The sequence below is a fragment of the Podarcis tiliguerta genome (genome assembly GCF_965153285.1).
Source record: "Podarcis tiliguerta genome assembly, chromosome: 3".
NCBI classification, from domain to species: domain Eukaryota; kingdom Metazoa; phylum Chordata; class Lepidosauria; order Squamata; family Lacertidae; genus Podarcis; species Podarcis tiliguerta.
The window spans coordinates 82,929,304-82,955,537 of record NC_139536.1 but is presented as its reverse complement, the minus strand read 5'-3'; the positions used below and the strand labels follow the sequence as shown (position 1 = coordinate 82,955,537).

General features: G+C 40.8%; 1 protein-coding gene across 2 annotated transcripts in view; it reads right to left on the bottom strand.

The window, feature by feature from the left end:
- COL9A1 (collagen type IX alpha 1 chain) overlaps positions 1 to 26,234 on the bottom strand; it is a 96,516-nt gene that overhangs the window by 68,451 nt on the left and 1,831 nt on the right. The gene's annotated exons all lie outside the window — the stretch shown is intronic.

Sequence of the window (26,234 nt, the reverse complement as noted above, 5' to 3'; positions counted from 1 at the left end):
TTGTGAAAAACATGGTGCAGATCAGCGAAAGCCAGTGGTCAAAGATAATAAGATCTATTTTCCATTTCCAACAAGGAGAGACCTGCATGGGCCACCACTGGCGTAAATTGACTATTATTATTTAGAGTAGTGTGAGTGTCTGAGAAAAGGAAAACAGAGCTCTTGTCTAAGGCCAGAATCACATTTTTAATAAGTCTGGCTTTGCCTCTCTGTGGTATATCTTGGGGCACATAATTGGAATTGTTTGAACTTAGTTTCAGTTAACTGTACCACTTTCTGCTACTTTGCATGTATGTGTCCATAAGGACAGCCATTATGAAAGACAGCAACTGTACTGAAGTCTCCCAACAGAAGTCAATGTAAAAATTATTACAGAGGAAGCCAGCAAGGTAAGTCAACACAAGGTGCATTCTCTGATCTTCCAGGCTTGTGATTTTCAGCTGTATCACACATAGCACAGTGTTCCCGCCCAAAATAGAACTTATTGTTGCTCTTGAAGCATCTAAGTACAAAGCTACTGAAGTGGAAACACAACAGGAACAGGTTTGCAGGTGTCAGTCAATATGAACTCAATTCTCAAGTCAAATTGAACAGGCATGTGATGGACAATAAAGTGACATCCTAATTGGATAATCAAATCATTATGGTTGACTCAATATAAATTGCATCTGCAAAAGATGTATGAGTAAATGTGTGTCAGACAGCCCAATCCTACTTCCTGGGAAACCAATGAGCGATTCATAGTCACTATCAGGTCCACGATGTGTCATATACTTCATGTCTCCTCTTTCTAGTCTACTGAATTGCCCAACAGCTGCCTTGCAACCTCTTGTATTGGCTCTGTCATTCCCAAGTAACCATGTGCTCCTCAGGACCCTTTGGTTTCAATGGGAAAACTGCAAATATTTACTGCACAGACAAATTTTACCTCCTCTGAACAAGTGTTTTCTGGCTCTGGGGGCTTGCGTATTCTGACACTGCAGAAAAACAGATTTTCTGAAGTGTGCATTCTACCCTGCCATACAATGGAAAGTTGCCTAAGAGTATAGAAAACACCCCAAAAACCATGAGTGTGGTTTTTTAAAAAGTAAAAAAATGTTGGATGAAAGTTAAGGTGCCCTAGAGTTTTAACCACAGATGATGAGCAGGGAAGCCACAGCTGGCTATGGCTGTTGTGCAGGTGTTTCTAGTGGAGAAGGAGATTGTGATGGCTCTGAAGACATGAATATCTTTTTATGGTGCACAAAGCTGGGTGAGTGGTAGCAGGGTTTCAAAGATGCCTTCTCTGTTCCCTAAGTCCCTATCAGTCCAATCCAATAAATCCCTTGCAGGAATGAAAGATTTGATGCTCATACAGTGCTCCCCCATCCACAAGGACTTTCCTGTTGATTTTAGTGCAGCGGACAGCTCATTGATGGGTGCCAATGCCAGTTTCACCTCACAGCAGATCAGAAAGTATATTATCTGTGCTATTATAGGTGCCAGTAACTGGCAGCTTGCAGACTGAATATAGCTTCCTCAAGGCTGCCATCTGGCTTTCCACTTGCTCCCCCCACCCCCACCCCCACCCCCGTCCTCTCCTGCAGATTTCCTGGAACAGCTCAGAGGAAGGAAGAAATGGTGCAAAAGGAAGAGGGGAAATTCTCTCCCTGCTTCATTCTGGAGGTGTTACGGCTGAACCATTGCTGTCTAAATCACACACATTTGTTTTGCTGTTGTTCTGTTTCATTATGGTCTCTGCAGGTTTTGCAAGTTTACAAAACAATCTGCAGAATCTGTGTGGCTGGAATGACTAGAGATGATAAAAGGGTAGAAGAAAATAATGGCCCATACTCTGGGCAACAATGGACCTGTCAAACATCCCCAGTCTTGTTTGGTATCCCTTTGAAAGAAAGAGAAGGGACAGGTGGGAAGGAACATGGTATGTGGAATGGCAGGTGAAAGAGAAAATGCAATCACCAGTTCCTGTTATTATTTCTAAGCAGATGTTGAAGATGCAAAGAGGGGGGTGGGAATCAGAGCATAAAGCTATAGTAATGTAAGAATATAATGTTCAGTAAAGAGCTGAAATTGTTTTCTGTGGCTATCTAATCCCATTAAAAGCAATGCTGGCTTTGATGTGATTTCGCTCTTGCTTCTGCTTCCTTATATTCCCATGCAAGCTGTCTCCTCCTTCATTTCTCTGCCTTCCCCTCTGCCATTGCCTACATTCCTGTATTTCACATGTGGCTGTGTGAAAGAAAACATAAGCAAGATGTTGAGATCTCCCTCTATTTCCCAACATACGGCATTCCTTTTGATGTCACTACATGCTGTGAAGTAATTAAGTTTTGAGTAACACAGATATTAACTGGGAGCTGGATACATTTCCTTCTCTGATTGATGCATACATTGCTTGAATAAATGCTTTGTTGTTTTGTTTTGTTTTGGCTTGCTATGCCCTTCCCAGCCCCACCTGCAACATATATTTAAACCCGAGAGAGTTTACTCGGCTATATAACCTTATAATGCATTCCAAATAAATTTGTAGGTCTCCATACAAAAAAATCTGGGTTTAAGTGTTACAACTTACTCTGCCTTACACCTTCAGGGTTGGTGTGTGTGTGTACGCATATACACACACACACAATAAAATATTTAAAAAAAAACATTATTTCAAATGTATCACCGACATCACCCTTAGCCACAATCTTTAGATTACTGCCAAACAAAAACGGCATTCGAGCACCTTGAAAAGGTGTTCAAACTAAAGCTATGGTGCATGTAGGAAGAAGACAGTTGAGCCTCCAGCTGTTTTTGGACTACAATTCCCATCATCCCTGATTACTGGTATTGCTAGCTAGGGATGATGGGGGTTGCAGTCCAAAATTAGCTGGAAAACCAACTTTAGGAAACACTGACCTAGAACACAGAGACATGTTTGAACCAGCTTGAAATGCACTCCAATTTGGAATTGGGCTGCTTAAAAAAAATAAAAAATGGGGGAGGAGAGAATGTCTACTGGATAATTTAAAATGATTATTTTTGGCTAACCCCTATTCAAAATTGGGTTTCTGTCGTATTCCTGCTGCTGATGTCACCAGCAGGCACATGACCCAGGAGAGGTCTCCATGCCACCAACCCCACCTTTTCCTCAGGCTGCCCCCTTTCCCCACAAGTAACTCAGCTGGAAACGCTAAAAAAGAAGGGTTGACACAGACCTTTAATATCTGGATGTTGCTAGAGCACGTGGATGTTGCTAGAACATAACCTAGGCAAGCCAGGAAGCATAACAAATATATTTAACTATGACATTTTAATCCCGTCATTCCAAGGAGCTGAGGGCAGGGAATGTTGTTCCACCCCACTGTTGTTCCTTACAACAAGCCTGTGTTGTAGGTTAGACTTGTGACCTTCACAGCTGAATGTGGATTGGAGCTTGGGCTTCTCTGCTACTAGTCCAACATTCTAACCTCTATACCACACCCTATGTGCACCAACACATTGGGTACCAACTGAAGTCTCTAAGCAGTTGTCAAGGGCTGTCTCAGGTATTATCACTTTACTGCATTCTGATCTTAGGGTTAAGAAGGCATAAAGGACCGTCTGAATTAAGGTCCTAAATCATCTGGTAAGAAAGCAGCAGCTAAATATTGAAGTACGTGTGCAAAGTTCAGTTCAACAGCTCAGTGTTTAAATTACAATGAAATAAGAAACAAGAGGAAAAAGAAGTGCTCCCCCACACCCTGTAATGCAAAATAAATAACATATCCAAATCTGCTATTGTATTCAACACGAATAGTTTAATGTACTATATATAATATCCCTGATACAGTTTATTGGAATATAGCTCAATCATATAGTGTTGTCCAGCTCTTCCCTTGTTGTAAAGATCAGCACACAAATATGGAAATGCAAGGCTGTATCCCCACACGGCGACAGATTCGTTCTTTCATCTACATCACCTCTACTGAGTGCACAAGCTATTATTGCTCTTTGTGGAAGTATTCTGCATGCTAGGACCCTGGACAGGAATGGGCTACTCCATAGCCTTTATTGAACTGGGAAGCTCCTACTGCCCAACATTGAAGAAAATGATCAGGCATATATGTTTGAAACAAAATACACCCATAGTTGAGATCTATTCTCACATTATTCTGTGTACAATGCTTACATTGATGAGAGTGCCATTGTGCCCACTAAATTAAGCAATCTCATTAAATCAAGCCAAGTTAAATGTTGTAGCCAATAGTTCTTAATGATCACATCCTTCTAGTCATGTACTCAATCTGTTTTTGAAAAAGAAAATATAAAAATGCCCCATTTTACCTTTTAAAAAATGTAACTAGCGATCAACCTCACTGTGATTTCAAACTATTTTTGTGTTCATAGTGGGACGCACTGTGTATGCTCGCATTATTTATTTATATAAAAAAAAACAGTTTTAAAATTCTCATAAAAGTGGAGTTTAGTAAAACAAAATGCAAACAATAAATAAATCCTAATGAGAGATAAACAAAAAATGAATGGCACGAACTGCAATTCTGGCACCTTCAGTCAGTACGGCATGAGATTCTTAATCTCAGGGTTGTGGGTTCAAGCCTCAAGTTGGGCAAAAGATTCCTGCACTTCAGGGGGTTGGACTAGAAGACCCTCGTGGTCCCTTCCAACTCCATGATTCCATGAAAGCCTGTCTGAAATAAGCATGCCAAATTGACCCATTCACTTTGATGTAGCATGTCTCTGGACCATTGCTAATAAAAGAAGCAGCTCTGTTGGCTGCTGAAGACATATTGATATGCAGCAGAGGCGGCACCCAAAGCAAAATCTCATTACCAAAATCAATGAATGGCAAGGAGCATGGAGGAAGTTGCTCTCTCAGGTTGCATAGTGATGTAAAGTTTAAGAGGTGAGCAGCATCTAGCTCTAGCAGTAGTTGTCTTATATGCTCCTGCTACATTCAGCTCCAGCAGAAGTGTCCAAGTTGTCCTCCATATCCTACATATGGTCCTACATATTTCACATTACAGAAGTCTAGTTATAAAAGTAAAGAGGCCAACAGTCATGGCCAAGTTATTGTTGTTGTAAGAAGGAGCACAGCTGGTGTTGAGCCAAAGCTTGCCAAACATGCTTTGGTATACAGAATCGGCCGGAAAATCCAGGAGACCCAGAACCAGGAGCGCCCACAAACTGCAGTCCTGCTATTTCAGGAGGAGGAATGTGAACCATCCAGAACTGGCATTTCTGCTTTTGCGTGTTGTTCTAGGACCACCCACCGTGAGGAACTCTGTCTTGCCTTAATTATGTCAGGTTATTCACTCCCATTACCATACTTAGGTAATCATTCAAATACAAAACTGCCAAGTCTGTTTCAGGAGAGATGAAGGAGAGATGGCAAGAAGAAAACAGAGATGAGAGGTCTGATGACAACCTACTCCAAAACTCTGGACAATATCTCCCGGCTGTTTTATACAGATACTTAAAAATAAATAAATGGCATGTATGTTGAAAAGCTTGAAGGACAGAATAGACCTGTGTGGCACTCCAGAATAGAGATGACTATTCTATAATTTCAGCACCTGATAGTTCTCACTGGATGTTCCCTTAAACTTTGTATAATCTCAATGCCAATTGTCAGAAATAGAAATGTATGCCAGGAATCGTTTTAGCAATGCAGTGAAAGATGGCAGAAGGGCATCTCACGGCCCAAAGATTACATAAATACTGTTGATACTGTGGAAAATAAAATGGCAGAGAAAGTTGTCATTCAAAAATCATGCATTTGTCATGTTTTTAGGAATAATAAAAGGGTTTGAATCAGGAAACTTCCATTAAAAGTAGATGACTCTACTTTTATTTATGTAGGCCACTGCTAACAAGAAAACAATCCCAGAAAATTAGTGGCTATTTTAGAGTTGGATACATCACTCTTGACTAAACTGGAATAATGCAATGGTGTTGAGCGTTCTGAAAGATAGATTTGTCAGAATATAATTCCTGTAAGGATAGGCATGGTGCTGTCCTACATTGGAGAAATGAGGGCATCTAGTAGGTGGTGAATGAGCAAGAGCGTGTATTGGAAGTTTGCCCCAGGTCTAGTTGCTCTTAATTAAAATAAAATAGAAAGTCCAATTAAGATGCAGCTGCTAATTACCGGTACAGTATGGTTTATTCCTTCTCCCTAAAATCTGAAATAAAGAAATAAGCACTACGCCAACACATCAAACAAAACAAAACGCAGACCAGGAGTCTGGCCCGCTTATATTTCAGCACTTAAATTGAGTATCTCCTGCATGTGAATAAGTAAGTCTTAATCAGAGTGTTTCTTTAAAAAATTCAGCCCATGATACAAATGTCGCTGTCATCAAGATGACCTTCCAAGTCACACATATAAAGAAAGGGCGGTCACCTCACTCTGTAAACATTCTGTACTGCCAGTTTTGAATCAAAGACTTGGGACCGGCAATCAGGGAGCTGCCTTCCTCTCCTTGGAAGGCCAGGGAAGGGAGCTGCAGCTTTTGAGACCAAACCAGAACTGCTGATACAGTTACGATCAATTCCACCACCACCACCCAGCCTAGTTGCTGATCTCAAAGTAGACAAACTTCATCTTTCTTGATAGTTTATTGCCAGGGGTCTTGATCAGAGATGACAATTTATGATCATTAGATCAAGAACAGGCATGACTCAAGATAGGCATTTAACAGCACAATCATAAAAATGTCTTTGTTGTTGTTTAGTCGTTTAGTTGTGTCCGACTCTTCGTGACCCCATGGACCAGAGCACGCCAGGCACTCCTGTCTTCCACTGCCTCCCACAGTTTGGTCAAACTCATGCTGGTAGCTTCGAGAACACTGTCCAACCATCTCATCCTCTGTCATCCCCTTCTTCTTGTGCCTCAATCTTTCCCAACATCAGGGTCTTTTCCAGGGAGTCTTCTCTTCTCATGAGGTGGCCAAAGTATTGGAGCCTCAGCTTCACAATCTGTCCTTCCAGTGAGCACTCAGGGCTGATTTCCTTAAGAATGGATAGGTTTGATCTTCTTGCAGTCCATGGGACTCTCAAGAGTCTCCTCCAGCACCATAATTCAAAAGCATCAATTCTTCGGCGATCAGCCTTCTTTATGGTCCAGCTCTCACTTCCATAGATCACCACCGGGAAAACCATAGCTTTAACTATACGGACCTTAGTTGGCAAGGTGATGTCTCTGCTTTACTCAAAAGTAATTCCCACTAAGTTCAATTGAGCTTACTAACAGGAAAGTGGGTACACAGGACTGCAAGCCTAAATCCAGAGTCAGGAACTTCTGACAATACCTCGCTTGCCTTTTTGTTACTTCTGACAAGGAGCCAGCAGAAAAGCACTAACTTGGAGGTTCTGCCCCTCTGCACACTTTACTCGGAAGTAAGCCCTGCTTAAGTCAATGGCTGTTGCTCTTTGGGGTGCGCTCACACTGTAAATTGGTCAAGGCGGGAAGGAAACCAGGGCAAAGCAACTCAGCTATGCTGAATTAAGAGCCTTGCCTGATGTTTCTCAATCATCAGCTGGAAGGCTGCACTCCCTTGTGGCAAGCAGGGGGAACAGAGGGCAGGGAGCAGCGGCTGCACTAGGCAGAGGGCCAAGCTGTTGTGTCCTCACAGGGAGCCCTGTTGTGCTAGCCACCAGTGCTGCCAACTGACTGGGAAGGGAGCTCCATGGGAATGCTGCAACAGCCCATGCCTGGAGGCACAAATTTTGCAAGAGTGAGGAGCTACCCTGCATTGTTGGCAGGGGCCAACCCTGCATTGTTGGCAGGGGCCAACCCCTAGGTAGGTAAAGGTAAAGGGACCCTTGACCGTTAGGTCCAGTCGTGACCGACTCTGGTGTTGCGGTGCTCATCTCGTTTTACTGGCCGAGGGAGCCGCGTACAGCTTCCGGGTCATGTGGCCCGGCATGACTAAGCAGCATGACTAAGCCGCTTCTGGTGAACAAGAGCAGCGCATGGAAACGCCGTTTACCTTCCTGCCAGAGCAGTACCTATTTATCTACTTGCACTTTGACGTGCTTTTGAACTGCTAGATTGGCAGGAGCAGGGACCGAGCAACGGGAGCTCATCCTGTCGCAGGGATTCGAACCGCCGACCTTCTGATCGGCAAGTCCTAGGCTCTGTGGTTTAACCTACAGTGCCACCCATGTCTCTAATCCTGAGGTATGCCCCTGCAATTAGTTCATCCTCCTGTTTGTTCCCATTCAATCGTCTTTCCATCCCTTTCTCACTCTGGAAGCCTTCTTTCCAAACAATTCTGATCTTCCCCTCCCCCAGTTATATTTCCCTTGCCACTTTAATATTCTTTCTGCAAATTTCTTTTTCTTTTTTCCTTGCTGCCTTAAAAAATAAACTCACCCTTGACTTTCTGCTTACTATCTTCATAAGTCAATACACTTACTGTTTTTTTACAACACTGAGGACCAATCTAGAAAAGATCGCTGATGGGATCTGCCACCATCTTGCCTCATTTTTGCCCCTAGATATCAAATTGGTTCCACATGGATCTGCCAAGATTGATGTTACATGTTTACATAAACCTGCCTTCCTTTATCTTACATGAAAGAGAAGCCTGACTTAGTGCACAGCTGGGCCATATCACGTGTAATTAGCTTTAGTATTCATTCATACATATTTCATATTTAGTTAGCATTCCTTTTAATCAACATGTGCATCATTTTTCTTTTATTTACAAACCATAGTTTGCCAAGCTCACATACTGACTCCTCTTTAAAAAAAAGGCTGCATTTTCTTAATTGCTCTTATAGCACAGAGAATTCAGCCCACAATTCAGTGCTCTACTTTTACAATACTGTATGCCAGAGCAAGCAGCAGCAGAGACACTGTTTGGCAGAGCAAACAGACTGTTCTAACTAAAATCCTCTAAGGAGGAATTTGGACAGCACTGAATGGCTATTTTCTCATCTAAGGGCACAGGGTGTGCATAGCTTCTATGACAGTGGTCAAGTTTGTTTCTTTCAACAATTACAGCCAATAAATGATTAGAAATTTGGAATGGTTATACAAGAGTTCTGGAAAGGGAACATATGCCTTCCTCTTTTAAATTCATTAGTCGACTGGGCAGTTTTGAAAGGCATCAGCTCTGTCATAATTGGAGCAATCTCTATGGCACACGTAATTACTGTTCAGTTTGATGCTGCCCTAGCAGCAAATAGAAGGGCTGATTTTTTTTTTTTTACTTTTCACACAGAACACTGCGTTTTTATATGCAGAACTATGCTTTATTTGTATTGTATTGATAGTAAAATTCTGTATTGCCTATTCACTGGCTTTACAGCAATGCCTTACATTGATTTAATGCCCATTGTGCCACTTACTGAATAATCCTTTCAAACAGGTATGGAAAGATTTCCTTAAATACTTCCTGTTAGCTGTTCATCATTTCCTACCTAGCCAGTATGACTTGGGTCTAGTATCAGCATGATACATGTAACTGTTATGTGCCAACTGATTGCCAAAAGAGCACTTTTCAATTCTCCTGTAAATGAAGGCTTTCTTTTGAGGTAGCACCACCATGGAAGACTGGTGGGGTATGGGCACAAGGTATACACACTTTAAATGGCTTTTATTCTCTACCTGAAAAACAAATGTCTGCCTGGAACGAAATAAAAACTCTGCAAAATAATCTAAAAATCAGTCATGTAAGCTTCGATAACTCAAGTAGGTCAATGTAGTCATTAGCACACTATCTTTGAATTTGTTACATTATATGTCTGATTGCATCTCCTCTTCTGTTTTCTTTTAATGAACCTTTTACCCTGCTTTGGAATATTCATGGTACTTGCTTTGGGTGATTCAGAATTTCCAGACAAACCCATATGTCTTAACCCACGTAACGCTACAGTTGTAAAGGCCCTATTCATGTCACGCCTGACTGTTGAGGAGAGTTGTTTCCACACAAGCCAGTTCCATGATGCCCTAATAATGTCAGAAATCACATAGGCCAGACAACTGATTTGCTCACTTCATATGCTGGTCTCTCCCCCCCCCCCCCCCCGCACGCAAAACATCACCTGCTACTGATAAAACCAAAGAGGTTTATTCTTTAGTCCTTTTGCTTTGACCTGCCTTGGAAACTGTGCAGTTAGAGGCCTTGAAAGACTTTTGAGCAATTTAAATCTGCCCTTCTGCAAGGAGGCAAATTTGCTTGCTGATCTTGGATTGTGAATCTTTTTGCAAAAGTTGTGAACCATAAATGATATATGATATAAATCCTTGAATACCAACTCAGGGCTACACTTCGGTGGTTTCTGTCTTCATTACCCTATAGCTCTACATCCCCTCTGTAGCATAATCAATATATCTAGCAGGCTTGTTTACCCTGTCCCCCCTCCCCCCCAAAAAATTATGTTCTTGCATAATCTCCTGGAGTGCTCTCTGTAGTAAAAAAGGAGTGTGGCCATTGGTACTTGAAAGGGTAGAATTATAGACCCCCATATCAATGCCAGCGCCAAAATGCTCAAGGTTTGTTGGTTTTCATAGCCTTGTCACTCTATGAGAAATAAATAATTTAGCAGGTTACTCCATTTCTTGCATTAAATGACCCAAAGGATAGGTGGCATGGAGTCATACTGTTTTTATGAGCCATTTAGTGCATGGGAAAATGTAAAATATGGTAGATCTCATACCTGGACTCTAGCTGCATGTAAGTGTTGAATAACAATTAGCGGTAAACTAAAAAGGGGCTGACAGATGTGTTTGTTTCTCCTCATAAATTATACTCTTGTTGCTGATAATCTGAATGAAAAGTTGAAGAAAACTTGTTGTTTTTCTCTGCTGAACAGAACTTGCCTCCTCAGCTAAAGGTAGGAGCAGTTTTATTGTAAAACCAAGGCAAACTAGGTTTATTTAAAATGTATCAACTTTACATATATGTGAAATATAAAAAATATAGAATCATATATATCATAATATATAATATATAATAAAAATTAAATCAAAAGCACAGTTGGCTTCTTGTTTTGCAATAATATGTGGTTCAAATATATGAAACCAAGGTTCATATGCAGCTTAGCTGGAGGTCATTTGTCATCATAATACCCAATTCCATTTGTGTTCAATGGGAGTAATGATTACCTACTTTAGTGTTGTATCATAAATATTCAGTGAGATGCACTGTTCATAGCAAGAGAGCTGTCAAATGTATAAATAATACTAATAGTAATCATCAGTGACTCACATATGAATATGGCCCCATCTACACTTTACATTTGAAGCAGTATCATACCAATTTAAACTGTTGTGGCTTCCCCTCAACAATCCTGGGGTCTGTGGTTTCTTAAGGATGCTGAGAGTCATTAGAATGAACCCCTCAATTCCCACACAGAGCTAAGAACATACTTTTTTGGGGGGAGGCGGGGTTAAGGGCAATTGCCATGAAAAAAATAACACATATGGTAACTAAAAAAAAAAAAGAATTTTCTTGCAGTCAACCACTGGAAATAAGATACTAAATACTGACATCATATATTCTTATGAAGTAAGTTTAAAACTATGTGTGATAAATCAAAATCGTATATAATTACAGGTTGAATCCTCCTGCAGATATTGCCTCATACTTTTACCTACCCATCAATTACGCAGTATCTGGAAAGACAAGTTCAGACACAAAGAGGACAAGCTCCAGAATTCCTGCATAGCTGCCTTGTGGAACTATAGCTTACAGTGCAATCCTGTTCCTACATACTCAGAAGTAAGTCCACAGAGTTCAGTGAAGACTTAGGCTGAGATCCCATACACCAGTGGGAGGGCACCTTTTTCAACCCAAGGTCTGCAAACCTTCCAGGAGTCATGTAACAGTGGTGAGCAGGACCAGAGGCAAAAGAGGATGGAGAAACCAATGTAAACATCACCTTTGTACAGCAGGCTGGTTTCTGCACACACTTGCATACGCCTCTCCATCCTCCATACAGGCAAGGGAAAAGAACAACCAGAGTTCAAGGACAAATTCCTGCCAGGCAAAAACACTCAAGGAAGACCAGCAAGAGGGCGTGGGCTGGATAAAAGTGATGTGCTCTGGAGGGGGTGTGGCCTGGCAGGTGTCAGAGACCAGGCAGAGGACTACTGCTCTGATAAGGAATGGTGGGAGCCTCCCTCTTTCCTTGCTCCTGACCAAGATCCTGAAGCTGCCCAGGAGCAGTGGAGCAGTATAGATTTGGAACAGTGGTTTGCAGAGGGGCATAGTTCTGAAGACAAAAGTTGGGAAGAGGTGAACAGCAAGGTGAAGAGGAACTGTTAGAGAGAGAGCTAACAGACTCTCTCTCTCTCTAACTGTAAAGTGTCCATCCTATCAGTCTAAGGTCAAATAGAGCAGATAAGGTGGCTACACAAAAAGCATGGTGGTTGCGAGAGCAGGTTCCAAGATGCGGAAGTGACAGGAGTGACTGAGGGGGAGGGTGTGGAAACCTTAATTGGGAGCGCCTTCACTTCAAGATGGACTCTTTGTTCTTTTGCTGTGATCATAAAGATCTCTTTAAATGGTAAGAGACTATTTTTGCTTTGTTCTGCTTATCCACGGCCAAAGGGAGGGAGGAAGCCACTTTCCTGAAGCCTGACAGCAGGGAGACCTAAGAACAAGATGGAGAGACCTAGAGGGGCCCTTAGGCCTGAGGTTCTCCATCCCTGTTATACAAATTTAATTGGGAGTAAGCCATGCATGGGATTGTAGGCGTTTTGCCCCTCAACAGGGTCTGTGCTCCTTTGGAGACATGACAGAGGCTGTTGTAGCTTTAAGGAATATGATTTATTCACATAATTATGCCTGAATTTAGATGGAGAGAGCCCAGATCTTACAGCATGGTCATCTCAAGAGGGGCTTTGTTCTCCACAACAGTGCAGTAATGGAGTCCAAGGCATCTCTCCCCGCTTGCCTTTCGATGGCTTGCCAAGATAGTTCTGCCCTTTTCTCAACTATTCCAAGCATCCTGCCAAAGGCCCCAAACTCTTCCTGTGACATCACACCCAGTTACCTTGACAACCTTTCAAATACCCTGTCTCTGTTCACACCTCAGGGTAGCGGGGAAGGACAGTTCTCTTGCATTGCCAATGGCCCTTAGGCTAGCCTAGGAATTCCTCTTGCAGCTTGCATTTTTTCTTCATATCCCAAATAATCAAAATCCTACCATTTATTAATTTCTAGGGTGGGTCAAGCTTTTTTTTTAACTGCCAAGGGGTACGATACTGTTAATGAAATCTTGTCTATTTACAGTGTGGTACTGAAATATGTTTCTATGTTGCTATGTTTATTTCAGCAAAAATTACAAATGGGTAAAATATGTGTGCTTAAGAACACAGGTTCCATAATAAAAAAGGGTGAATTTGAGATCATACTTTATACTCTGAAAGGCCAACAATCCACCTCATGTGTGACTTGTCTTGCTTAGTTCAGAAATGCTGGCTTCTCTTAAGAGTCAAAGCCACCCTGAGGTACAATTTTATGAGGTAACACCTTTCTGGCTAACGTACAGATTATCTGAACCATTCTGGGATACATTTCATGTGTACCACTTGAAACCCAGTTTGCAACCTTTCCAGGTGAGGAGGAGGAGGAGGATGATGATGATGATGATGATGATGATGATTTTATTTGTATCCCACCCTCCCTGACTGAGTCTGGGCTCAGAGCGGCTAACATCATAAAAACAACACAATATGCATAAAAACAGACACCAATTAATTAAAATTAATTCAGACAAGTTAAAATCTGGGCAGGTGGCAATTATCAGGTTGGAATTGAGAGTGGTTAATACTTGCCAGGACCAAATAGTTTCCACTGATCATACAAGGACCTGTGAGCGGGTTGAGGGCCTCCTTCGGGCTTGTCTTATACAAAGGAAGTCAAACTGCACCCTGCCCAAAGGCCTGGCAGAACAGCTCCATCTTGCAGGCCCTGCGGAAAGATGTCAAATCCCACAGGGCCCTGGTCTCTTGTGGGAGAGCATTCCACCAGGCAAGGGCCACAGCCGAAAAGGCCCTGGCTCTAGTTTGTTATCTTAGGGGGATTTTTTTTTTTTTTAATGAGAGAAAATATATATGTTATCTTCTTAATGAGAGGCCCTCGGTGGTCTTTTATATCAGTGGTTCTCTACCTGTCTAACTGCTGTTACCAGTACCTTGAAAGCAATTTACACAAAGGCCTGGTAATGTCACTTTGCTTGGTTAGGCAGCAAAATGTTTAAGAATTTATAGATCAAACTTATAGATCATAGTTCAAAATTTATATCCATTTAATATTTAATAGTCTTACTGAATACATACAAAATGTTACTTTTGTCTTTTTTCTGGCACTGGAATGAAGAAGTGCGAGACTCCATGAGGCTGAATAACAGTGTTTTATGTAGCATCTTGGGTGCCATTACAGAGGCCCTACCTGAATTGCACTGATACAACAGACTGCCTACGAATGTTTTAGAATAGGCAGCTTTCATGGAAATTTAATGGCAAGAGCAAAAAAACTGGCTTCAGGGTGTATTTATGTCAACGAAACAAAGGCAAACCCTGATTATCAGGCTGCCAGGTTGCAATCCTGCGCAGGTACACGTGCAGAAGTCTTGTAAGTTTGCACAACGTAAGTAAAGTTTTCATTGCTAAAGAGATCTGACGGACTTGTCAGGCAAAATGATGCAATTCTTTGGTGGGGTGATGTGTATCATTAGCTTTATTTTTATCTTAATTGTTGGGAGAGTGATTAAATGTAACTCTTAACAGATAACTCTTACTGTGACTAAGTGTCTGTAACTAGATTAGTTGGAATACCTGCCTCAGTTGGTTTAAAAGTTATTGTTTATATTTTGGAGGGTGGGGAACCAACACCACCAAAAAACCCTCCCCCAACTTTTGCATGAAAGTGTGTTAAATTGCATCTAGTAGTGTAATGGAATGGTATAAATGGTATAATGCCATTATCAACACAAGTAGCTAAAAGAATCCTGTTTCCCCATTGGAACATTTACTGACCTATTTCTGCTGTGTTCTCTTGAGCAAACTGATGGAAAAATTGTGCAGTGTCAGTAACATGGCGAGAGTTTTTTTAAAAAACAAACCCGTAGTGATTACATCTAAGCCGAGCAAAAACAGATGCAACTCAGAGGTGATAAATAAAAAAAGCTTGGAGGTATGGGGAAACTTCCCTATGAAGAAAAACTGTTAAGAAAGAGGGTGGGTGTGCAATTAAAGAACTTCCACTTTTCTTCTTCTGATATTCCCCCCGCCCCTTTTAAATGTATGTCTTTCTACAATTTCAGACTGGGTATCTTCATTTACCCAGGACTGGTCTACTGTGCTGCAAACACTGCTGTCAGAAGCTCAAGACCATGAAAAGCAAACCAAGTATTTATTCAGAATCTCCCCAGAGCATCCTTCACAAAACATGGAAGCTAGGCCTCAGAGAGTCCATGAGTTGTGGACCATGGCCACTTTTTGACGGGCTTCGCCTTCTCAGCATTCCCACTAGGCCTCTGGCATATCTGTCACAACCTCATTTACAGCAAATTCCCTTGACTGAAATCTCAAGAGAGTCACATCCAGTTTTTGTATAATTGTACTGTTTTTTCTTTTTTTACAAAAGGTTTATACTGCAATGAAAATGATCCTTCTTTCTCTGCAAGTAGGGTTTTTTTGGGGGGGGGGCAGTGATTTTGCTTATGGCAGCAGCCTGATTTGAGAGAAGTTATCAAGTTTGGAGAAACTTGCTGTCACATTATTTTTGGCATAAGGAGAAGAGCTAAACTTATTCTAGATAGGTAATTATGTTTGCCTAGAAATAGCAGAAATTCCAGGAATCAGTGTTTTTGCTGGCCCTGTTCATACACACTATACTCTATGTAGTGAAATACTGGAAAAGAGAATTGCATGAACTTCTGAGAAGAAGAGTAACAGCAGAAAACAATTTCACTACAAACCATTCTCAGGAGTACGGAGTTTGGTTTTAACTGATACAAAATATTACCAATGAGATTTTACTATTCATCTGGGGAAATTATTTAGCACATAATAATCCCTAGATAGCCATAGATATAGCTATAAAACAGTGTTTTATTCTTCCTGCTACATGTGAAAAATACTATAATATACGTTTCAACCAAATCACAGGAGGTTTGTTTTAATGAAAAGTTACTATATAGATTTGTGCATATGCAATATCTTTCCAGCTGAACGAAAATTGCACTCTTAACTTTCGATAGCCCCATGTAACTGAGAGTGTGCTCCTATACACAAACTATGCTGAGAGGCAGAACAGCCACTGTTTCCTACACCAATTCAGCCTAGAAGGGGAGGGTAAAGCACACTATTGGAACATCCAAAGACAATATTAAAAGAGCAGGCATGCAACAGAGTATGGAAACACTTCCTAAGCCCAGAAATCAGGGGCTGCAACAGAAATGAACAGTGGGGGGCATTGCTCCTTCCTTTCATGATTCCTAACAGAGAGACCACAGACCTACTTGCTACACTCATATGCAAAACATATACACAACCAAGCGATTAAAAGAATCCATAGTAATTGTAAAACACCAACAAAGATCTACAACCGTTCAAATAGAAGCAAAACTAATAAGCAGATATGACATCACATTATAGAGATAAAATACATTCTTAAAGAATGACCAGACAAGTTTTAACTTGATGAAACCGATATTCTGCTGATGAGTTATACTGACAAGGAGACAGGGATACTCTGGAACCTAAAAACAAATAAAATGCAAGAAAGATATCATTAGGTGCAAGGCACAGAGGAGATTCGGATTTAATTGGAGTAGGCATCTTTCCCACCCGCTGTGGCTTTAGGGCAAAGGATACACCAAACTGAGCAACAAGTTACAAGGCAATGTTTTATACAATATTGTTTCAAGCAGATAATTTACATTCAACTTTTGAGAGCAAAATCAATGTTTTTTTTAAAAAGAATATTTTCCTCAGTCTATTTTTAAGATAAATAACACAACTGCTTTAAGCAATAGGAAGGAAGCCTTGTCAAATATTGATATTCTTTTTCAGCTAATGAAGTATAATATTTCTGAAACTAGATTTCAGGGTGAAAAAAATGTTCATTTATGTTAAATAGATGGTGTTATAAATAGCTCAATAAAGGTCCAATTAAACATGAAATCAATTAGTAACAAATGTTCAGCTTAAAGAAAACAAATATTTGAGTCCACATCAAACCTGGAAACTAGGTTGGTTTCCGTCAGTATCAGAACAAAGCCTGCAATTCTATCCATGTCTACCCAGAAGTAAATCCTCCTGAATTCAGTGAGTGGCCCTGTGGGTTAAACCACAGAGCCTAGGACTTGCCAATCAGAAGGTTGGCGGTTCGAATCTCCGCCAATGGGGTCAGCTCCCGTTGCTCGGACCCAGCTCCTGCCAACCTAGCAGTTCGAAAGCATGTCAAAGTGCAAGTAGATAAATAGGTATCGCTCCGGCGGTAAGGTAAACGGCGTTTCCGTGCGCTGCTCTGGTTCACCAGAAAGCAGCTTAGTCATGCTGGCCACATAACCCAGAAGCTGTATGCTGGCTCCCTCAGCCAGTAAAGTGAGATGAGCGCCGCAACCCTAGTCGTCCGCAATTGGACCAACGGTCAGGGGTCCCTTTACCTTTACCTTTACCTCCAGGTAGCTGGCGTTAGGACTGCAGCCTAACTGTCCAATCCTACAATCCACTGTACTAGCAAGTTGGTATTTAGGACTAGGACAAATTGCTGCTCCACCAATACAGTGGTACCTTGGTTCTTGAACGGCTTAATTGATGAACAAATCGGCTCCCAAACGCTGAAAACCCGGAAGTAAGTGTTCTGGTTTTGGAACGTTTTTCGGAAGCCGAATGTCCGACGCAGCTTCCACTTGAGTGCAGGAAGTTCTTGCAGCCAATCAGAAGCTGCACCTTGGTTTCCAAATGGTTTTGGGGGTCAAATGGACTTCCGGAACGGATTAAGAACCAAGATTCCACTGTGTACTATTCTGCTTTTGTTACTCTGTTTATTATTTTGCTACTTTTGAAGCTTTTCAGGACCATTGCCTACTGCAGTTGTAAAATTCCAACAGTGCTGGCAACTTGTTCAACACTGCAGAACGGCATATCCTCACCTGCGTATAGTTTTTAACAAGTGACTCTCCTCTCCACTCCCTAATAATGAGTAAGCAAGCAGAACTCTGCATAGCCTGGCCATGGGCACAAGAAGAAAACATACTCTGTTGAGGATTTTGTTGATTTCTTATATTGACGTTAACTGTACAAAACAAAGGGTAGGAACTGTGTACTGAAATGTACGAAAGTGGTAGAAACAGTAGTGGCTGCAGTCAGTGCTGGTCTTGAATGCGCCACAGCCGCCCACTTCAAACCATGAACCTCACTGAGTCACCATCTCGGTCTAAATTTCCTCACACAGCTGGTGTGATACTTACCTGTGTCATTTTACACCTGCCTGCTCAGAAGCAAACCCCATCACAGCTAAAATAAATACATGCATGTTGCATCTAATTGACATGCTAGCCTGACTTCTATGTGTGCTAATTAGATTTGGAATGAATTAGGCTGAGCAGTAAGATGTTTTTCATCTGAAAAAGTAATCTGTGAAAATAAGGAGGAAATATGTGGCCAACCTCATGTTCTCCAAGTGTCTTCTAGTTACTGAAAAGAGTGGTTTTATCATTGTAGCTTACTGATGTCACCACCATGGTTTCAGTGTTTTGATTGGAATAGATTTAGCAGCCTTAGTACGTGTTTTTGTTGCAACCATTAGACTATCTTAAATCTCTTCTGGTTGATGCAGATAATGTGGAATTTATTGGATTACATCACAAAGTCTGTGTACATTTCTTCTTACAGAAGTGTAAGATTCTCTGCCTCTCAGTGAAAGGCAGGGATACTTTTTAAAAGTAAATATATATTACAAACATCATTCTTAAATGAGTAAATAAATCTGAGGCAGTTATTTCAGAGAAGACCACTTTTAGCATCCTTTATAATAATAAAAAGGTGGCCTGTACACAGAATGTGCACAAATTGGGAATAGTGGATGAGTGGATGGCAGGACACACTGATTATCTACATCTGAAGCAGAAGGAAAGATGTGTACGCATGACCATTTTAGTGGCACCGATTTTGACCAATGCAATATGGTATCAAAAACTGAGACACATAAGCACACTTGGGAGAAGTGTACAAGAAGTCCACTTGCAGAAATATGGTAGTTACATTCCTTCATTTTGTGGGGTCTCAACCAAAGTGCTGTAGTGTTTTCCTATTCCCTTAACATGAAAGCTTCAAAGATACAGCCAGCAGGGGCCTTTTTAGACTGGAATTCTGTGAGCCCTTATCACCAATATCTGTAAATCATGGTGAGAGCCATTTTCAGCTGAAGACATGGGCAGCAATGCTAAAGCATTTAAAAATCAGGGGTGGCTAACTTAACAATATTGTTAAGTCTCCTTAGATATTCTATTAACGATAAAAAAGAAACTTTGAACAGAGGAGTCAGTATGAAATTAGTGTGTCTTCCTTGCTTTGTGCCCAGAAGGTCATCAGACTCTGGCCCTGGTGGTCTGCCAAGGATATTTAACTCTAGATTAAGGGAATGAGGTGTTAGCAGAGAACTCCCTGACAAGCAATGCTCTGCATGACTGTTAGCAGGACTTTCCAGTTGATTCTCAAAATGGGCGAGGAAGTGCTTTCTTTTAGGAACAAATGTGGCCTTTTCTCACATAAAATCTATCTGCTTTTTTAAAGGGGTGTGCACAGCTAGTTAAACTGCTCTTTGGAACTAGGCTCATTAGCATACAGATTATTCAAAATCCTACACCACCCTATCAATAGAATTTGTATAAAAGCTGAAGATTAAAAAAACCCCAGTAACATAAAACGGAACAGCAGGAATCCCAAGGCACAAAGCGCCCCACATCTACTGGTCGTTTTCTTCAGTTTTGTTAGATATTCCCTTGTTCTAGTATTATAAGGGATGAAAACTTTTCTCTTCTTTCACACAATTTTAATTTTATATCATGTCCCACCTTTACTCGTGGTTCTTCTATAGTAAAAAGCTGCAAATATTGTAACTATTCCTCATAAGGGAGTTGCTCTAGCCTTTTGACCATTTTGGTGTTCTGAACCTTTCCCATTTCTACAAGATCTTTTCTGAGGTAACATGCACAGTATTCCAATTCGAACTGCACACCAGCTACAATGGATTATACAAGAATATTTCTTACTTATTAGTGCTTATTCGTGTAAGTATTCAAGCTCACCGAATACATGAACACACATTATAGCCTATTATAGTCCCAATTAAAAGCCATTTCAATACAAAATTAAGTACAGTGGTACCTCATGTAAAGTACTTAATTCGTTCTGGAGGTCTGTTCTTAACCTGAAACTGTTCTTAACCTGAAGCACCACTTTAGCTAATGGGGCCTCCTGCTGCCGCCGCGCCGCCAGAGCCCGATTTCTGTTCTTATCCTGAAACAAAATTCTTAACCTGAAGCACTATTTCTGAGTTAGCGGAGTTTGTAACTTGAAGCGTATGTAACCTGAGGTACCACTGTACAACTATGCTCATTGAAATGGAGGTGCTTGGATTTGCCCAACTGCATAAAACGCAGCTGTAAACTGTGTTGAATGTGCCATTCAAAGGCACATTGTATTTACTAATGTGATTTCATTCAAGTGAGTAAAGTAGATTTATAGTGCAATCCACTGACTTACTTCCAGGTAAACTGTGTAATTGGCTGCAGCCATAGTTTGAAATCCTGAATAAATTTACTAGGGAGTAAGGCCCATGGAACACAGCACAACTTACATTCAAGAGAGCAGGATTGCACTGTTGGGTTTTAATTCCTGGGCTCTTCCAGTCCCTTTCCTGAAACTGACAAATAGCGTGCAACTTAACTGGCACACCACCTGAATGACCCATTTTAAAAGAAGCTCCGATAGGTCTTTAAATAAACTAGCATAGATTTAAATTATGCCCGAATTGTCTCTGCTAGAGTAAGTCAGTACACCATCTCCCCTGGAAGGAAAATAAAAGCAAGAAGGCAAGGCAGATTTTATTGCAGCATGGGAGAAAATAGTTCGCACAATAACTTGACCTACTTCACATTCTCTTTATCAGCTGTTCTTTGTATTGCAATACTGGAGGCTAGAACACATACTACCCATTTCCCTTCCACTATCCTAATTTTGTTTTACTGCTAAATGCAGAAAGTGCTCTGCCAGGATAGAATCATGAAAGACAGATGAGAAAGGACTCTTGTGGCGAAAAGGCATTGTAGATTTTTTACCTGCATGATTCCCAACAGTGAAGTTTGAAAAATTTAAACACAGAAAAACAGAACAACTACAACTCACATCAAAGCTCCCACACAAAATTCACTTTCTTGTTTAGATAAAAAACAACAACTTTATGTACAGTATAGACTTTAGAATGATTATCCAATATTGTGATATTTTGTCTAATAGTTCTGATGTTGTAATAGGGAAGAGAAGAGCTATCCAGTAGATTTAAGTGGTATTAACCACGCCCAAGCTGAATGAAATCTACTTCTAATAATTCACATTTTCATTTTTTGACAATTTTATCATTATTTATTGTATTTAATTTATACACAAACATGTCTCAAAGCAACTTACCATAAAATAAAAAAATTCAAATCAAATATAAAAATAGAAATAAGTTAAGACCTAAAGTTCTCATCCAAAAATATATATAAGTGGAACAAATCCTACCCATCCAGTTGAAAGGATAAACACACACTCACAAAAGGCCAGAGACATAATTCATAATGTTTTTCTATAACCAGGGAGCCACCACTGAAAAGATCTAGTCTTGTGTCTTCACACTCCACACCTCCCTCAAAGAGGGCATATGGGGAAGGGTCTTAGATGATTAACACTGTCTGGGTTGGTTCATGTGGGGAGAGGTGATCATTGAGGTTCTGGGGTCCTGAGTCGCATCAGGCTTTACAGGTCAAAACCAGCATTGGAATTGAGCCCAGAAACTAACTGTTAGCCAGAGCTGCTCTGCCATGATTGATGTTATATGCCCAGGTCATGGATGCTGAATTGCACAACAGGTTGTGTCTGGATGCTGAATTGCACAGCAGCTGCAGTTTCCAAACCATTTTCAAAGACAGCCCCACATATAACACATTGGTAACCTTCGGGATAGATTAATGCAAAGTGTAAGCAACAGAAAATATATTATCCTTGCCCAGATAGGGGTGCAACTGTGCTACTGGCTGGAGCGGCTGGAAGGCAGGACATGCCAGTGAGGCCATTTTTGCCTTAAATGACAATAATGGATCCCCAAGATGTGCTACTTCAGATGCACTGTAACCTCATCCAGAGCAGCCAAACCCCACTCATCTAGTCCAAGGAACCATTCACTAACAGCCCTTTAGTCTTATATGAATTAAGCTTCAGTTTAAATTGCTCACCATGCATTACTATTAAGCTATTATTACGGCTGTACCTGCAAATACAAGTGCTTTGTTATCACTAGCACATGGCTGACAATGTGCTTCAAAGCTCCATGTGACCCCACTCAGTAGTTTTATGCAAATGCTGAACAGTATCTACCCTAACAACATGGTGGATAAAATTGAGCTCTGTGACATCTCACACTCCACAAGACTAAACGCCCCCCCCCCAACACCATCATCTGGAGATGCCATCCAAGTAGGACTGGGACCACTACAATGTGGTACTGCCCATTCCTAACCCAGACGGTCACTGCATTGAAGTTAACCTGAAAGCCACCGCTACATTGAAGTTTCTAATAGTAAATACTGTTAGAATATGACATCAGAAGCAGGCTGTGTTGTATTCAGATACAGTAACTACTTTGCTCCTCCTATGGCAAGCGGGGCTAACTCCTAGGATCATAGCCTCACGGTAAAATGATCAAACCAACTTTTAAAAATCAACAGGTTACAGTGGTACCTCGGGTTACATACGCTTCAGGTTACAGACTCCTCTAACCCAGAATTAGTACCTCAGGTTAAGAACTTTGCTTCAGGATGAGAACAGAAATCATGCTCCAGCGGCGTGGCGGCAGCAGGAGGCCACATTAGCTAAAGTGGTGCTTCAGGTTAAGAACAGTTTCAGGTTAAGAACGGACCTCCGGAACGAATTAAGTACTCAACCCGAGGTACCACTGTATTTAACATTAGGTAAGGTTTTTTAAAATGTGAATAATATATTGAATAGTTTTCTCTGACTTTTATCCTGGAACAATGTGCGCACACACACAAAGGACTGGCCTCTTGTAAACAAATAGGAAGGAAAAAATAGAGAAGGGAGAGACGTCAATTACAACTGTGCAGGGCCACTATATACGTCACAATTATGAAAAACAGCTCTCCAAATACTGTAGATAGCACGTGCAACGTGCATTAAACACACAATGATGTGAAGTGCAAAAAAATATATAGCCGGTGTTACAAACTGAATATAAATACAATAAGCACACAACTTCTGTGCATTTAACTTGCCTGCCTTTGGCTTTATGCATGTGGCCAAAAAATAAAAATAAATTAAAAAGCAAAGAAAGGAGGCATGATTCCTGGAAAAATGACTTTAGCAATCCGCCATTGAACCCAATGTGTTTTGACTATATGCTATCAGTACACATAACTGATAGCTGTTTCATTGCTAAAAAACATTACAGAACATTAACCTACACTGGGTGATATCTAACTTTCACCAATTCCCTCTTTGCACATTTGCCCCTTGGGCCCACCCCCAATCTGTTACAGTATGTTAGGGGGCACTTCAAAACAGCATGGCTTTTGTGTTTATTGGTAGCTGACAACTGGAGCTAAAGGAACTTACAATTGCAGCTCCCTGTGCTGTAGTGAGTAGAAAGGAGCAGCTACTTTTTAAAAACGTTATTTAAGTATTCATGCTGTGTAGTTGTTTTTTACAGGAGTGAACAAACAAATCAAACCAGAGCAAAATAGCATTACAAGGAATCTACAGTGGTACCTTGGGTTACATACGCTTCAGGTTATACTCTCCGCTAACGCAGAAATAGTACCTCGGGTTAAGAACTTTGCTTCAGGATGAGAACAGAAATCGTGCTCCAGCGGTGCGGCAGCAGCAGGAGGCCCCATTAGCTAAAGTGATGCTTCAGGTTAAGAACAGTTTCAGGTTAAGAATGGACCTCCAGAACAAATTAAGTACTTAACCCGAGGTACCACTGTACTAAAATATATATATTTCCAATAAATTTAAAAGTTGGAGCAACTAAATTTTGATTTGCAAAAGCTTCTTCGGTTTGTATATTACTCTAGATGACACTCACAAATTATTTAATTGATACACACAATTGATGGGCATAATGACTCAGTGGTGTTTCTTCATATTTGAAAACTGGATATGACTTCACAACAGATTGATAGTTTATGATGAGGATTTAATTGAAACAGATTTTGCTGCCTATCCATCCTCATATTTAATTATGCATCTTCCTTTTCACTGATGGCATAATTAACAATATGAATCTACAGTTATTCTAAAGCACTTTTTAACCAATGAATCTACTATATCAATTATGAATGTGTATATTCAATTTTAAAACTGGCAATTTGTTTATGTTTTACATCATTCTGCGTTAAATGTTGCATGTACTGTCTATTTTAGGGGCTGAGAACATAAAAGAGTCCTGCTTGATCAGGCCAAAGGTTCATCTAGTCTAGCACTCCATTTTCACAGCAGCCAACCAGATTAATTTGTAACCATCATTTCTATTATTTATTTATTTTATTTATATCATAAAATGTATACACCGCTTGATTGTAAAAAAACCCCAAAAACTCATGGCAGTTTTCAAAAGGCAAAACAATTTATATTTATTTATTTAGAAAAGTTATAGTTTTATTTGCTTCTTCTGAATTTTTCAGTTTATTGTAACAGATTAAAATATTTTTTTGCACAGAGAATGGTTGTTAATGGACAACTGAAGAATGAAGTGAATGACTAAATTAAAATTATATACTGCTCTGCACAATTCCCAAGGCTGGGAATCAAGTAGGCAGCCTGTTTTAAATGAGATTGCACTCCCTTGGGTACGTACTCCTAAACTCCACATTGTTACTGGAAACCCAGGGGTAGGTCCAGCTGCTGTAAATCATGCTCTAGTAATCTCCTGTATAAAACTATTGCAATGTGCTCTGAAGATGGTTCAGAGCTTGCAGGTAGTACAAAAGGCAGTACCTCGGAATCTTGTTGGCTTTTATGCCTAGAGACCAGATAATATTTGGTCCTCAAAGATTGGCACAGTCTTATTATCATTGGCTTTATTATTCCCCACCTTTTCCCCTGAAGGGTACCTCAAAGCGGCTTGCAGATAAAATAGGAACAGCTATTTACTACTGACCTAATTTTGGTTTGGACATACTGTATAAAATCCTAAACGGCTTGGGATATGATTGCCAGAGGGAGCCCCTCTCTCCATACTTGTGCCTTTAGGTCTGCTGGGGAGTTCCAGTGCAAAATGAAGTCTAAGAGCTGATGACCTGTTGAAGGAATGTCTCAGCCCAGTGCACTGGTTGTGGAACACACTTTCTCCAGAGGTTTGGCTGGCAACAACATTGTTTAGCTCTAGGCTCCAGTTGAACAATCACCTCCTTGTTCAGCCCCTTTAAAGGTGAGGTTCAGGCTTGTGTACTGGGAAACTGACAGATTGCTGATGATCTTACTGTGCTTTATGTTCATTGTTTTGGGTTTTTGTTACTGCCCTAGGGTCTTATGTCAAAGAGCAGCATAGAAATTACAGTGGTACCTCTAGTTGCGAACGGCATCCGTTCCGGAGCCCCGTTCACGTCATGAGCAGAACGCAACCCACATCTGCACGTGCCGCGATTTGCCGCTTCTGCATATGCACGTGACCACATTCTGAGCGTCTGCGCATGCGGTGAAACCCAGAAGTAACCCGTTCCGTTACTTCCGGGTCGCCGCAGGATGCTACCTGAAAAGACGTAACTTGAATCAAACGTAACAAGAGGTATGACTGTATAGTCTATATACAGTAATGGACCTTTTTATTTATTTATTTATTTATTTATTTATCCTGGAACGTCAAGAGTGTCTATTCTATAGTTGCAATATTAAAGGGAGAAATCAAGTGACAGCAACGACTAAACAAACAGCACAGCTATCTTTAAAAACTTTTTTAAGTGGGAACCAAGTCAATTCTTGAACCTTCATGAAATACCTGACT